Raw genomic sequence first — 6,000 nt, 5'->3', positions numbered from 1 at the left:
CTTCTTTTAGAAGCCACCATAGAAGCCTTGACTGTACTGTTCTTTCCATTATATTGCAAAGGAGACTGGTTAAAGATATAAGCCAACAGCTGCCTGGAAAAGAGGGATCCTTGCCGGATTTCAGAGAAACAGTAACTGGTGATTTCCATCAATTTAGGTACCTTCCTTTTTTATGCTTGAGTAATTTCTGATGTCCAACAACCTGGCTCTAGCCTTCTTCCCAAAGTGCTTTAGCTCATGGTCACAGATGGGGTCCAGCCCAGGGGAATTGCTTGGTTCAAGCTTCTCTATTGCATCTTCTCGCTCAGGTATGAGAAAGATCTCTCTGAAGCCATGGTACTGAATTCTATAGGCACATATTTAAATGATCTTCGCCTTTCTTCCTAAATACTCCATCTTGCATGTTTTTGCAATGGCTCTATCCTCATCACCATATATGAGCCTGGTCATCTTGGCATAATGTTCGAACAGCGTACTCACAGACTTTGTCATCGAATGCTTCTACACCTCTAGTGTTCAAGATATTGGTGTTATTTAAATTATACGCCTTTGTCTGTTTGTTCTCAATTTGCTTCAATTTCATCCATCAATCTTTTCCTCTGTGAGGATCCAGTCTTATTAAACTAAGCCAGCCCTTTGTTCAAGCAACTATTTACAGAGCTGCAGCACTTGGAGCTTAGCATTCGAGCCATGTGCACACAGACTGACCTGCTGGTGCTTTCTCCATACTCTTCCCTCCTGCAACTTGTGACCCTCCCTCTAAGTTCCATGCTGGTTGCTACAATTTCTAGTCATCATTCAGCCTTTGTAACATTTGCGGATCTGTCTCCTGGGTAGAATATGCTGCTAGTGTGGGCCATTAAGCTGACTGCATATTCATCCTCACTTTCTGCCCTAGTGTGATGTACTGAGAAGAAAAGTGGTGACAAGAACACCATCAGGTGAAGTAGTAAACAAGGGAGGTGGAAAGAAGGAAGAATTTATGCATTGCCTGAAGGATTGCCTGCATTGCAACTGAGCAGAGCTGGATGAATAATTGTTTGTTTGGTTTGGTGGTGGTTCCAAAAAAAAAACCCATTAAAAAACAATATTTAGTTTGCGTCAAACCAAATCTAAAATATTTTGAAATTTTTGGTGACTCAGAAAAGTTAATTTGGGGCCTGTTTCAGAGCAGGATTTCAAACTTGGCTTTCCCACATCCACTGGGCTATATGTTATGGGAGGACTGGGGGAGGGAACAGCAGCACCACCTCCTCCTTCTTCTCTGGCCATTTTATGAATGGCTGAAACCTCTCATATCAAAATTGCAATAATTTTAGGCCAACCAAAACCACATTTCTAGTTGAATACATGACCTGTCTGAAAGAATTTCCATAGCTCTCCATAAGTGTGGCATTTCAGTTAGGATGACTGAGAGTGTGACAGTTGGGTCAAATCTGTGAAGGTTGCACCAGATAAATGGTGCTTCAGTACTCCAGCTACACGACCCCTCTAAGTGGTTGTCACTTATAATGAGCATGCAGACCTCCATGATTTTTGTTTAATAATTGCAATTCCTTCACATTATGGCCCTAATACCAAAGTAAGAGTTCTACCTGAAAACATTTTCAGTTTAACAAAGTGTTTATGTTGTATTACCTTTCTGCAGAGAGACCAAAAGCCCTTCAGTACATCGAGTCAAAGTTAGAAATGGAGAAATACAGAAGCAGGAAACTAAAGCTGAGAGATGTCCTGGAAATCACACCAGAAAGTCTAAAGAACTGCCCTCCTCAGACAACAGGAGATTTACCTTGGCATTTCCTCAGGAAGCTCATGGCTCTGAATGGGATGGCAAGAAGCACAAGCCTTGAGCACAGGGCACCCACAGATCAAACACTAACTATGGACAAAGAAGAGCTGGATATTCCTGAAGATTTTTCTTTTCTCAGTGACACAGACACCAGTGATTCCCTGCACCCCCTTGATGTTCTCTGTGCCATTCTGCTTTCCTCAGACAGTTTCCTACAGCAGGAGATCCTGTCCAAAATGTCCATGTGCCAGTTTGCCCTCCCTCTGCTGCTACCTGCCCTCGACACCCCCACGTGCACCCTACTGCTGTGGGCCATGAGGGACATGGTGAGGAAGTGGAGGCCGCACTCCCTGGCAGAGAGCAGAGGGTTCAGAGAGGAGAGCCTGGTGCTCACGTCAATGCCAACCATTTCCTTTGTGCGGATGGGGAGCTGCAGCTTCTCCAAGTCCCACCTCCTCAATGAGGTTCTCAGCCCCTCCCAGCAGCACCACAATTTCTTTGTCCACTGGGACATGGAGTCTGGGAACGTCCCACGGGCAATCGCAGATGGGCTGGTTGAGATTTCCTGGTATTTCCCTGGTGGGATGGGGAATTCAGATCTTTTCCCAGAACCTGTCGCGGTTACAAATCTGCTTGGAGATATTGAGTCGCATTGGGTGCAGTTTAGCTTTTTAACAGAGATCTCCTCAGCAGTGTTCATAGTTACTGAGAGCATCAGTGAGATAGAATATGCGCTGTTATCATCTCTGCAGGGATCAGCCACTAAATACTGCTTCACTTCAATAATCAGGCTGGGAAAGCCAAGGAAACGCTGGAATTCCTGAAAAAGTTAGCCTCGATGCTGAAACTGAACAAGTCACATGTGCTGTGGAAAGGAGGTACCACAAATAAGGCACAATTTGTAAAAGTTCTGCAGTCTGCAATAGCAGCCATAATGAAATCTTCTCCCAAGAGAGTGAGTATAGAAGCCATGGCTGAGACAGCACGTCAATTAGGCATCCAGGTAGATGAGGATAACAAGGAATGTCAGACCCCAAACACATATGCAAAGGAAATCACTGCACAAATCAAAGATGTGGCAAAGTACAAGAGGGAAAAGCTGAGACTCCAAGGGGAGACATGGAGAAACTTGGCTGAAGTGGAAAAAGAGCTGTGCAGAATGAGAAAGCAAGGAGACACCCCACTTGAGAAATATAAATCTCAGCTGAAAAAGAAATTAATGGATTTACATGCTCAGCAGAATAAACATGACCTTACTGATGGTTTGATTACATTTATTACTGGAATAAGACTACTACCTCCCATGGAGAAACATTGCTTCCTGAAATGGATGAAGTTTGGCCTGGATCACATTACTAGGGAGAATCTTTCTAAACTATGGGATCAATATAAAGAGAAATGCAAAAAACTCAAAAGATGACCCCAAAATGTTTGCAGAGTTAGACAAATTAATCTCTGCCAGTTCCTTAGGAGTGCAGCATTTCATGTGTGAGTTGGGGCAGTTTTATGAAGCGGAATGCTCAATGGTTAAAGAAGGTAAAATGGCAGAAAGCCAAAGGCAATTCACCCATCTCCCAGGCATAGCAGCTGATCTCATGCTGGAAGGGTTTCCCATGGAGATCATTGATGGAGACGTTTCCAACATCTCACTGCAGTGGGTAACAGATGTTCTGAGTCAGCTTCATGCCAAGCTGGGGGGAAGGTCCAAAATCCTGGTTCTGACGGTGCTGGGAGTACAGAGCACTGGGAAATCCACCCTCCTCAACACCATGTTCGGCCTGCAGTTTGCAGTGAGCAGTGGCCGATGTACACGAGGAGCCTTCACATTACTCATTAAAGTGGCAGAGAACTTTCAGCAGGAACTGGGCTGTGATTTCATCCTGGTGATAGACACAGAAGGCTTGAAAGCCCCCGAACTGGCCAAGTTGGAGGATAGTTATCAACATGACAATGAGCTGGCCAACCTAGTGATTGGACTGAGTGACATAACGATTTTTAACATGGCCATGGAGAATGCCACTGAAATGAAAGATGTTCTGCAAATTGTGGTCCATGCATTTCTCAGAATGGAGAAAATCGGGAAAAAAACCAACTGCCAGTTTGTGCATCAGAACGTCAGTGATGTGTCTGCACATGAACAAAACATGAGGGACAGGAAACACCTCCTGGAACAGTTGAATGAAATGACCAAAGCTGCAGCCAACATGGAAAAGAAATGCAAAGAGATGAACTTTTCTGATATTATGGATTATGATCTGGAAAAACACAATTGGTACATTCCTGCTCTGTGGCACGGAGTCCCCCCCATGGCTCCAGTGAATTTGGGATACAGTCAAAAGGTTTATGAATTAAAGAAATATTTGTTTGAATTTCTGAAAGATTGTTCAAAAGAGAGAACTCCCAATGACATTCCCCAATTTCTTGCATGGGTGAGGAGCCTGTGGAATGCTGTAAAACATGAGAACTTCATTTTCAGCTTTAGAAACAGCCTTGTTGCTGAAGCCTATAACCAGCTGTCTGTGAAGTATGCAGAGTGGGAATGGGGTTTTCGGAAGGAGATACATTTCTGGGTATCTGAAAAGGAAACTTTCATCCAAAATCAGCCACCAGATAAACTAGACACTAATGTTTCAATCAGACTAAAGAGTGAGGCACAGGAAAAACTGAGGCAAGAAGCAGAGAAGATTTTGAATCATTTACAACAGTATTTTGAAAGTGGAACAGCAAATCTGCACCTGATAGAAAAGTACAAAGAAGATTTTAGAAGAAGTGCCAATAGTCTCAGGAATGAACTGGAGAGTTATTCATTCAGCAAGTGGCAAGAAGCGATTCATATTAAAAAAGGCCAACACAAAACAGATGCTATGCTGTCAAAGTACAAGAGAAAAATTGAAGAGAAAGTGGATGGGCTTCTGAACCCTTGCAGGAAAAGCAACTGCAAATTAAATAATGATGAACTGGAGAAGGAATTGGAGAACATGTGGACAGAAACATTGTCAGAATTATCACTTATTCCTTTATAGAGACGCAACATATTTGAAGATGTGGAGTTCCAGCTGAGAAGAGACCTAGCGGACAGGGGCAGTGCAGTCTGGAAGATGTTACAAGATGCCAAAAGCTTGTGTGCTTATTAAACAAAAAATTTCAAAATGAAAAAGGAATACTTAGACTTAAAAGTGTTCAGAGGTTACAAACTATAAATATCAGGTGTGAAAGAATTCTTGACACAGGAATGCTGGCATAAAACAGAGGCTTTAGCTAAATCTTTAATAGAAGAGTGCAATAGTTACACTGATGGAAAAGTAAATGGCAAAGCAGATTATGATGAAACTTATTGCAGAGAGTTGTTGCGGATGATTAACGAGTGGCTTCAGCAGGCTGATGTTCAAAACCTTCACACCACCGCCTGCTTTGCAGTTGACCTGAAGCTTCACATTTTGGGGGATGAAGCTCGTGCATTTCAGACGATGCATGAAGAATTCATTAAAGAAAATGATCCTCTGCAGCGTCTGGGGAAACTGAAACCTCAGTATCTCTCCACGTTCAAAGCTCTGTACTTAGAGAAGATGAGTGTCAGGACAGGGCCTGGAATTTCTGTGATCAGTGTCTGAGACCTGCCCTGGTGGACTATGTGAACAAGAGACTTGGGACAGAAATCGTGGATGACATTCTCAGCAGTGAACGGTCTGTTGAGTACAGCACCCGGAGATTTTTCCAATTCTTTGTTCTGAAGCAGCTGTTGGAAGAAAATGACTTTAACAATTATGTGCAATACACAAGGAATTATGTAGATTTTATCAAAACCTGGATACAGAGACACTTGTTAATGCTCTACAAAGAGAAGGCGAGTTTGGGAGATTTGGAGAAAAGGATTTTCTCCCCAATAATTAATAAATTCAGCCATGTTCTGAAATACTCCAAAGGTGAGAGGACTAAGACAGTCTCTGCCTTTTTAGACAATTTGTGTGAAAAGCTGCAGCAGGATCTAGTCATTCCCAGGGATAGCTTAGAAGTGATACTGTTTAAAAACACAGCAAGTGCAGACCAATTTTCAGCTTTTATAGAACAGTTTATTCCTGATCTGGAAAAACAAATTTTATCCACTTTTGAAAATCTGGAAATTCAGTCAAAACTCTCAAAACTTGCAGTGAAGCCCCAAGATGAAATCTTCAAGCGAGTGTTTGGCTGTGGGAAGCAGTGTCCGTTCTGTA

The 6,000-nt window shown here is 42.8% G+C and overlaps 1 pseudogene; it reads left to right on the top strand.

Annotated features, from left to right (window-relative positions):
• The first annotated feature begins 1,881 nt into the window (after window positions 1-1,881).
• LOC140913583 (up-regulator of cell proliferation pseudogene) lies at window positions 1,882-5,400 on the top strand (annotated as a pseudogene).
• The last annotated feature ends 600 nt before the right edge of the window (window positions 5,401-6,000 follow it).

The sequence above is a fragment of the Lepidochelys kempii genome, chromosome 6, assembly GCF_965140285.1.
Source record: "Lepidochelys kempii isolate rLepKem1 chromosome 6, rLepKem1.hap1, whole genome shotgun sequence".
Lineage (NCBI taxonomy): Eukaryota > Metazoa > Chordata > Testudines > Cheloniidae > Lepidochelys > Lepidochelys kempii.
The sequence above is the reverse complement of the archived record's forward strand: the minus strand, read 5'-3'. Positions and strand labels throughout refer to the sequence as shown.